The 11,130-nt window shown below is 26.7% G+C and overlaps 1 pseudogene; it reads left to right on the top strand.

Annotated features, from left to right (window-relative positions):
- The first annotated feature begins 1,478 nt into the window (after positions 1–1,478).
- Positions 1,479–3,053, top strand: LOC119663773 (annotated as a pseudogene).
- The last annotated feature ends 8,077 nt before the right edge of the window (positions 3,054–11,130 follow it).

Genomic DNA, 11,130 nt, shown 5'->3' with positions numbered 1-11,130 from the left:
AATTTTTAATAAAATTACACAATTTTCTTAAAAAATAAAAATTCAGTGCAAAATTTCAATGAAATTTTTCCAATAAATTGCCTGATTAAAGGGTTACTTTGATAGAGTAAACCATGTGGTTTACCATATTCCTTAATTTAATTATATTTAATAAAATTAAACTATTTCTAAAAGAATCAAAATGTTTTGTGCTTCTTAAATTAAAACATATTTAAATAAAACTAATAAAAAAATAGGCTAATTAAGTTACTGGGTTCTTAATCCATTTATCCTTTTTTTTTAATTTTTATCAATTCATCTAAAATTTTATTTTTTTAATTATAATTATGGGAACAATAATTACTATACATATCTTCAAATTCATGACAAATAGCATGAATAGGATTAGAAATTAATCTACTAGCATTTATTCCTTTAATTATTTTTAAAAATAACTTAATATCTTCTGAAGCTTCTTTAAAATATTTGTTAATCCAAGCATTTAGATCCATTATTTTGTTATTTTCTATTATTTTAATTCTCAAAAATAAGAGTATTAATGAATCCTTAGAAAAAAATTATTTAATGATTCATTCTTCTTTACTAACACAAATAGCAGCCGCACCTCTCCATTTTTGATTTCCTAGAGTATCAGAAAGATTATCATGAATAAATTTAATTATTTTAATAACTTGAAAAAAACTTGCCCCTGTAAGTTTAACCTCATATATTAGAAATAATTTCTTAATAAGAACAAGAATCATTTTATCTGCTATTATTGGAGCTATTGGAGGTTTAAATCAAACTTCTTTACGAAAATTTGTAGTTTTTTCTTCCATTAATCAAATTAGATGAATATTAATTTCAATAAATTCTAATAACATAATATGATTAAATTATTTTTTATTTTATTGTTTTTTAGCAATTACATTAATATTCATATTTAATGTATATGAATTAACTCATATTAATCAACATTTTTTACTCTTTAGTAAAATAAAAGGTTTTAAATATTTAACTTTTATAAATATTTTATCTTTAGGAGGATTACCCCCCTTTTTAGGATTTTTACCAAAATGATGAGTTATTCAATACATTAATATTAATAATAGATTACTATTATTAATAATTCTTCTAATAACTTCATTAATTACTTTATTTTTTTATCTTCCTTTAACTTATTCAGCATTTATATTAAGTGTTGTTTTTGAATCAAAAATTTTATATTATAATTTAATTAGAAATAGGTTTAACTTTATTTATTTAACTATTTCATTTTTTTTTTAGATTTAGATTATTATTAGTTTCAATTTTTTACCTTTACTAAATAAAGGTTTTAAGTTAATAAAACTAGTAGCCTTCAAAGCTGAAAGTATGAAATAATTCTTAAGCCGTAGTATAATAAAATACACCGTTAGAATTGCAGTCTAAAATCATTTATTTGACTATAAAGGTAGCTACTGATTAAATAGAAATAATTCTTATGAATAAATTTACAGGCTATTCTATCACCTAAATTTCAGCCATTTAATCAGTCGCGACAATGGCTTTTTTCTACTAATCATAAAGATATTGGAACCCTTTATTTTATATTTGGTGCATGAGCCGGTATAGTGGGAACTTCTTTAAGAATTTTAATTCGAGCAGAATTAGGACATCCAGGAGCTTTAATTGGAGATGATCAAATTTACAATGTAATTGTTACAGCACACGCCTTCATTATAATTTTTTTTATAGTAATACCAATTATAATTGGTGGATTTGGAAACTGATTAGTACCTTTAATACTAGGAGCCCCAGATATAGCTTTTCCACGAATAAATAACATAAGATTTTGATTATTACCTCCTTCTTTAACTCTTCTCTTAATAAGAAGTATAGTTGAAAACGGAGCTGGAACAGGATGAACTGTTTATCCTCCCTTATCTTCTATTATTGCTCATGGAGGAGCTTCCGTTGATTTAGCTATTTTTTCACTTCATTTAGCAGGAATTTCTTCTATTCTAGAAGCTGCAAATTTTATTACTACTGTTATTAATATACGATCTTTAGGAATTACTTTTGATCGAATACCTTTATTTGTTTGATCTGTTGTAATTACTGCATTACTATTATTATTATCTTTACCTGTTTTAGCAGGTGCAATTACAATACTGTTAACTGACCGAAATATAAATACTTCATTTTTTGACCCTGCTGGTGGAGGAGACCCAATTTTATACCAACATTTATTTTGATTTTTTGGACATCCAGAAGTCTATATTTTAATTCTTCCAGGATTCGGAATAATTTCTCATATTATTAGACAAGAATCAGGAAAAAAGGAAACTTTTGGATCTTTAGGAATAATATATGCTATATTAGCTATTGGATTATTAGGATTTATTGTTTGAGCTCATCATATATTTACAGTAGGTATAGATGTTGACACCCGAGCCTATTTTACATCAGCAACAATAATTATTGCTGTTCCAACAGGAATTAAAATTTTTATTTGATTAGCTACAATTCATGGAACTCAATTGAATTGTTCTCCTACTACTATATGAGCTTTAGGATTTGTGTTTTTATTTACAGTTGGAGGATTAACAGGAGTAGTTCTAGCTAATTCTTCTGTTGATATTATTTTACATGATACTTATTATGTTGTAGCCCATTTTCATTATGTTTTATCAATAGGAGCTGTATTTGCTATTATAGCTGGATTTATTCATTGATATCCTTTATTTACAGGATTATATATAAATGCAAAACTTTTAAAAAGTCAATTTTTAATTATATTTGTTGGAGTAAATTTAACTTTTTTTCCACAACATTTTTTAGGATTAGCTGGTATACCTCGACGATACTCAGATTATCCAGATGCTTACACTATATGAAATATTATTTCAACAATTGGGTCTACAATTTCATTACTAAGAATTATTTTATTCCTATACATTATTTGAGAAAGCATAATTATAAATCGACAAATAATTTATTCAATTCAATTAAATTCTTCAATTGAATGATTTCAAAACTCTCCTCCTGCTGAACATAGATATTCAGAGTTACCATTATTAACTAATTTCTAATATGGCAGATTTAAGCAATGGATTTAAGCTTCATATATAAAGTATTTTACTTTTATTAGAAATTTCAACATGATCAAACTTAAACCTTCAAAATAGAGCTTCACCCTTAATAGAACAATTAACTTTTTTTCATGATCATACTTTAATAATTTTAGTTATAATTACTATCTTAGTTGGTTATTTAATATTTATATTATTTTTTAATAATTATACTAATCGAAATTTATTACATGGACAAACTATTGAAATTATTTGAACTATTTTACCTGCTATTATTTTGTTATTTATTGCTTTTCCTTCTTTACGATTATTATACCTATTAGATGAAATTAATGAACCTTTAGTTACATTAAAAACAATTGGTCACCAATGATATTGATCATATGAATATTCTGATTTTATAAATATTGAATTTGACTCTTATATAATCCCAACAAATGAATTAAATATTAATAATTTTCGACTATTAAATGTAGATAACCGAGTTATTCTACCTATAAATTCTCAAATTCGAATCCTAGTAACTGCTGCAGATGTAATTCATTCTTAAACAATTCCAGCTTTTGGTGTAAAAGTTGATGGGACACCAGGTCGTTTAAATCAAACTAATTTTTTTATAAATCGTTCTGGGCTATTTTATGGACAATGTTCTGAAATTTGTGGAGCTAATCATAGATTTATACCTATTGTAATTGAAAGTATCCCAACTAATTTTTTTATTAAATGAATCATAAATTATTCTAATTCATTAGATGACTGAAAGCAAGTACTGGTCTCTTAAACCATTTTATAGTAAATTAGCAATTACTTCTAATGAAAAAATTATTTAAATAAATAACATTAGTATGTCAAACTAAAATTATTAACCAATTAATATTTTTTAATTCCACAAATAGCTCCTATTAATTGATTAAGTTTATTTTTTTTATTTTTTATAATTTTTATTATTTTTAATATAATAAATTATTATTATATATTGCCTACCTCACCAAAATCATTAAGTTATAAAATAACAACAAAAATATTTAATTGAAAATGATAACAAATTTATTTTCTGTTTTTGACCCTTCTTCAAGTATTTTTAGTTTTTCTATTAATTGAATTAGAACTTTTTTAGGAATTGTTATAATTCCAATAATTTATTGATTAATTCCTTCTCGTTACAATATCCTATGAAATAATATTTTATTAACTCTTCATAAAGAATTTAAAACATTATTAGGTCCTACAGGAAAAAATGGATCTACATTAATTTTTATTTCTTTATTTACAATAATTTTATTTAATAATTTTATAGGATTATTTCCTTATATTTTTACTAGAACTAGTCATTTAACATTAACTTTATCCTTATCTTTAACATTATGAATTTCATTTATAATTTATGGTTGACTTAATCATACTCAACATATATTTGCTCATTTAGTCCCTCAAGGAACTCCCGCAATTTTAATACCATTTATAGTTTGTATTGAAACAATTAGAAATATTATTCGACCAGGAACTTTAACAGTTCGATTAACTGCTAATATAATTGCAGGACATTTATTATTAACTTTATTGGGTAATACAGGTCCATCCTTAACTTCATTAGTTTTATCAATTTTATTATTTAGACAAATTTTATTACTACTTTTAGAATCTGCTGTAGCTATTATTCAATCTTATGTATTTGCAGTATTAAGAACACTTTATTCCAGAGAAGTAAATTAATGTCAACTCATTCAAATCATCCATTTCATTTAGTAGATTATAGCCCTTGACCTTTAACAGGTGCAATTGGTGCAATAACAATTGTTTCAGGAATAATTAAATGATTCCATCAATATAATATATCATTATTTATTTTAGGAAACATTATTATTATTATTACTGTTTATCAATGATGACGAGATGTCTGCCGAGAAGGAACATATCAAGGCTTACACACATTTATAGTAACAACAGGATTACGATGAGAAATAATTTTATTTATTTTATCTGAAGTTTTATTTTTTGTTTCCTTTTTTTGAGCTTTTTTTCATAGAAGTTTATCTCCAACTATTGAATTAGGAGCTTCATGACCACCTATAGGAATTTCCCCTTTTAACCCATTTCAAATCCCATTATTAAATACAGCTATTTTATTAGCTTCAGGAGTTACTGTAACATGAGCTCATCATAGATTAATAGAAAATAACCATTCACAAACTTCTCAGGGATTATTTTTTACTATTTTATTAGGAATTTATTTTACAATTTTACAAGCTTATGAATATATCGAAGCACCATTTACAATTGCTGATTCTATCTATGGATCAACATTTTTTATAGCAACAGGATTTCATGGAATTCACGTTTTAATTGGAACAACTTTTTTATTAATTTGTTTAATTCGTCATTTAAATCATCATTTTTCTAAAAATCATCATTTTGGACTTGAAGCAGCTGCTTGATACTGACATTTTGTTGATATTGTTTGATTATTTCTTTATATTTCTATTTACTGATGAGGAGGATAATTAAATTTATTATTTATCTAAATAATATAAAAAGTATATATGACTTCCAATCATAAAGTCTATAAAACTATAGATTAGATAATTTTATTATTAACAGTTATAGCAATAATTATTTTCACAATTTGTTCTGTTGTAATATTTTTAGCCTCAATTTTATCAAAAAAAATACTTAATGATCGAGAAAAAAATTCCCCTTTTGAATGTGGATTCGATCCAAAATCTTCTTCACGAATTCCATTTTCAGTTCATTTTTTTTAATTACAATTATTTTTTAATTTTCGATGTTGAAATTGCATTAATTTTACCTATGATTATAATTTTAAATTTTTTAAATTTATTTATATGAAGAATAACTTCAATTATTTTTTTAATTATTCTATTAATTGGAGTATATCATGAATGAAATCAAGGTATATTAAATTGATCTAATTAAATAAAAAAATTATTTAAGGATTGTAGTTAAATTTAACATTTGATTTGCATTCAAAAAATATTATTTTATGTAATCTATCTTATAAAGAATATGAAGTGATACATCACATTTAGTTTCGACCTAAAAATTAGGTAAATTACCCTTATTCTTAATATTAATTGAAACCAAAATAGAGGTTTATTACTGTTAATAATAAAATTGAATAAAATTCCAATTAAAGAAATATGATGAACAAAAAAAAGTTGTTAACTTTTATTTTTAATGGTTAAATTCCATTTATATTTCTATATTTATTTATTAGTTTAACAAAAACATTACATTTTCATTGTAAAAATAAATATTTTTATTTATAAATTACTAATTTTAATTCATTAAATATTTAAAGATAATATAAATCTCCCTTACAACTTCAACGTAATACTCTAATTATAAGCTATTTAAATACCAAACAACAAAAAATATTAATACTAAAAAAAATAAACTTATTAATATTATAATTAAACTATTATTTTGCAAAATTTGGTTAAATTTTGAATAACCTAATAAATTTTTATATAAATAAAATCCTCCAAAAAATTCAGATCAACCCTGATCAAAACTTTTATATAACTTTTTACCTAAAAATAAAAAATTAAAAATTAACCCATATGTAACAATATTAGGTATAAATCACATTGAACCAAAAAATAAAGAAATAAAATAATTTTGTAAAGATTTATTGAAAAAATATAAAGAAATTTTTGAAATATAATACCCTATTAATCCTCCTAAAATACACACAATTAAAGTTAATATTTTTAATAAAAAAGGTAAACAAATTATTGAAGGAGTACCAAATAACAACCAATTTAAAAATCCTCCCCCAATAATTCTTATAAATAATAAACCAGATATCCCTTTTAATATAATTCAACGATTATCTCTTAATAAATTTAATCTATAAAAATTAAAATTTCCAACTAATGAATAATAAACTAAACGAATTGAGTATCTAACTGTTAACCCTGTAGAAAAGAAAAATAGAAAAAAAGAAAATATATCTATATATAATTACGCTAACATAAAAGTTTGTTACCCCGTTTTAATTGTGTTGCCGTTGACATATATGGATAAAATTTATACCGTTGGAAAGGTGAAGACGTGCAGAAGAGCACAACGTTATTTTTTGCATGTACGTTAACGGAAACACAGGTAAAAATGCGTTGGCGTAAATTTAGCGACTACAACAACAAAATACATGTGTTTTTCAAAGTTTTTTTTTGTGACGAATTGTTAATTGTTTACGGTGGATTTGTGTGTACGATTTTTTTCCATTTTTGGAAAAAAGTGGACTTTGTGTGTTTGGACTTTATGTGTTTGGACTTTGTGGATTCTGTTACAATCAGATTTTTAAAGCTCATTAAATTTCAAATATTGTTTGTGAATAAAAAAAACGCATTGAAGTGAAAATATCCTTTGATATCAATCGTTTTATTTGCATTGTGTGATAGTTAAATTTTAATTGTGATAAATTTTAATTTTGATAAATTTTAATTGTGATATATTTTAATTGTGAAATGTGGATAGTTAAGGTTAATGAGTTTGAAATTTTTAGATTTATTTCAAGTGTATTGTGTGATAGTTAAATTTTAATTGTGATGAATTTTAATTGTGAATTGTGTGATAGTTAAGGTTAATTAATTGGTTGAATCGACATTAACAACACTTCAATTCGAGAGATATTCATTTTGTACAATGAAAGAACATTATGATAGAGTATGCAATGCACAAAAAGAGATTTGTATGGCAATTATCGTGAATCGTGATACAGATATACGAAGATATAATATTTACGACTGTAGATGGTGAACCACCATTTGAGAGAAATATGATATCTTTTTTAAAAACAAATGGTGTAGTTAAGAATGTATTAGTATTAGATTCTGCTTTGGAACCATTGGCATATCCTTTACTATTCCCAAATGGAGATTTTGGTTGGCACGTTAATATATCGCATAACGTGCAACATAATTCTAATGGTAGGCAGATTCGAAATAAAGTTACAATGTTACAATTTGCATGCTTCAGTTTTGCAATAAGGGATCAATTTAGCTTTTTGCATAAATCGCAAAAACTATTTTTGCAATACATTGTTGATATGTATGTGAGAATAGAAGTATGTCGACTACATTTTATAAGACAGAATCAAGTAAATTTGAGGGCAGATGTGTATAACAATATTAGTGATTATTTGCAAACGAATCAAGTAGGAGATGGTAGCTTAGGTCGTAAAGTGATTTTGTCTTCATCCTTCACTGGGTCTCCGAGAAACATGTATCAAAATTACTTAGATGCAATGTCAATTGTTCAGTACTTCGGCAAGCCATCGCTTTTTGTTACAATGACTTGCAATCAGAATTGGGCGGAAATTGTATATAATATTGATCCTAATGAATCATCTCATTTCAGGCCTGAAATAGTTGTGCGTGTATTTAAATCGAAGTTAAAAGAACTCATTTCTGACATTTGGAATAAATATATTTTTGGCAAAGTTGAGGCTCTTATATATATGTACAATCGAATTTCAAAAAAGAGGTTTGCCTCATGCTCACATTTTGATAACTTTATGTGAAAATGACAAAATTGTCGGGCCGGCTGATATTGATAAAATAGTTTGTGCAGAGATACCGGATAAAAATTTGCAGCCAAAATTACATGAATTTGTTGTCAAACAACACCATGCGGTGTTTTGAATCCAAGCTCTGTATGTATGCAAGATGGAAAATATTCAAAACAATTTCCAAAGGATTTTGTACAATTAACGAAAGAATCAGTTAATGGTTATCCGTTGTATAGACGGCGCGATAATAATGTTTCCGTTGATGTTAGAGGAAAGTCTTTAGATAATCGTTATGTCGTTCCATACAACCCGTATTTGTTTGCAAAATATAATTGTCACATTAATGTCGAGGTGTGCACTTCCGTCAAAAGTATTAAGTACATATATAAATATGTATATAAGGGTTTTGATAGTGCAACTGTTTTAATTCAAAGTGAAAGCACAAACGAAAATGACTAACAAGTACAAGTTGAAGTAGATGACGTTAGAAATTTTTTGAATGGTCGATATGTGGGATCAACTGAGGCTATGTGGCGAATATATGAATTTCCTATGCATTTTCAGTCTCATATTATAATTCGTCTTGACATTCATTTGACACAAAGACAAAATATTATATTTCGCGAAGACCAAGAAAGACAAGCAGTAGAAAATCCTAAGCTTACGAAGCTATTAGCTTTCTTTCAATTGAATCAAAGTGATTCATCTGCTAATCAATATACGTATATAGAAATTTCATTGCATTATGTTTGGATTGATAGTAGAAAATCTTGGCAAAAAAGACAACGAGGAGGAGATAAAATTATTACTCGGTGTCTATATGGTGTCTCTCAAAGAAATTGAGCAATTCCATTTAAGATTACTTTTGTTGCATGTAAAAGGGCCAAAATCATATGAAGATGTGCGTACATTCAATGGAATTGTTTATAGGACATTTATCGAAGCATGTCATGCTAGGGTAATTGCGTCCAATTATAACGAGTGGAGAGTTTCTCTCAATGAAGCTAAGACATTTAACTCAGGAAAACAAATGTGTAATTTGTTTGCGATTAATTGTGCCTTCAATATTCCAGCAAATGCATTAGCGCTTTGGGTGGAATTTAGAGATCATTTAAGCGAAGATTTCGTTAGAGATGGTTGTAGTGTAGATGTTTCTTTTAATAGAGTATTATTGGAAATCGAGGATATTTTGTTAACACATAATGTTACATGTACGTCACTTGGTTTGCCTACACCTACAATAATGCCAGAATTTGCTGATCTCGATATTTTTGATCCTTTCGTAGAAGAATGTTTATTTAATGAGCTTTATGATTGCGCAAATAATGAACAGCGTGATACTATTGATAAAGTTATTCGTGAAGTTCAGTATTACGATACAGGATCAAATGTGTTTTGTTTGACAGCCCATGCAGGTTGTGGGAAAACATTCACACAAACGGCTATAATTTGTAAATTAAATTCCCTTAATCTTCGCTGTATTTCGTGTGCATTTAGTGGTATTGCTTCCACTTTATTGATTGGTGGAAAGACACTCCATAATGTTTTTAAACTGCCTATAAATCTGATGGAAAATACAGTTCCGAATATAAAAAAAGTAGTAGTTATGCCAGATTTATTAATTCGGCGGCATTATTTATAATAGCAGTAATGATTGCAAATTGTATTACGAGTTGGGCAGAATTCCCGTTTTTCAATCATATAACGTTAACTCAAAATATGAGAGCACTCCCCGAAGAGTTGGAATTCGTTCAATTTCTAAAGAGAATTGACAATGGTGAAGATTTAGTAGAAATTCCAGCAAATTTGATAGGTGTTGAATCTAACACAGTACATGATATTTTTGGAGATATTAATGAAACCATTTTATCAGATAGAATGTTGAAGTCAGTTGTGTTAGCTCCAACTAATGAAGATTGTGGACTTATCAATAACGATGTATTGAATCGCATCGCTGGTGAAGAAAAGGTTTACTACAGTTTTGACAGAATTATTTGCGAGGATAACAGTGAGGTGTGCAACTATCCAGTAGAATTTTTGAATACTTTGATTGTAAGTGGTTTGCCACCACATAAGTTGGAGCTCAAGATTAATGCGATAGTTTTGTTAATTCGAAATTTAAATACGAAGCAAGCATTAGTGAATGGGACGAGAATGCGAGTCAAAGCAATGCATAATAACACAATAGATTGTGAAGTACTCACTGGAGTTGCTCGCGGAAAACGTGTTTTGATTCCACGCATACACTTGACGTATTCAGGGACTGCACTGCCATTTAATTTTCAAAGAACACAGTTTCCACAGTCATCAGCGCATTTGCTATGACAATTAACAAATCCCAAGGACAGACATTTGATAGAGTTGGAATATTGTTGAGGAGACCTGTTTTTTCGCATGGTCAACTTTACGTTGCAGCCAGTTGAGTTAGATCATTTGACGGACTTAAATTTTAAGTCAGTAATGAAGGTGGACAAGGTCATTTGGCTAATGATGAAAGGGTTTTTACAAAAAATATTGTTTACACTGAAGTTTTGAGAACTTCGT

Source organism: Teleopsis dalmanni, unplaced genomic scaffold (genome assembly GCF_002237135.1).
Source record: "Teleopsis dalmanni isolate 2A unplaced genomic scaffold, ASM223713v2 unscaffolded_contig_0871, whole genome shotgun sequence".
NCBI classification, from domain to species: Eukaryota; Metazoa; Arthropoda; class Insecta; order Diptera; family Diopsidae; genus Teleopsis; species Teleopsis dalmanni.
The sequence above is the reverse complement of the archived record's forward strand: the minus strand, read 5'-3'. Positions and strand labels throughout refer to the sequence as shown.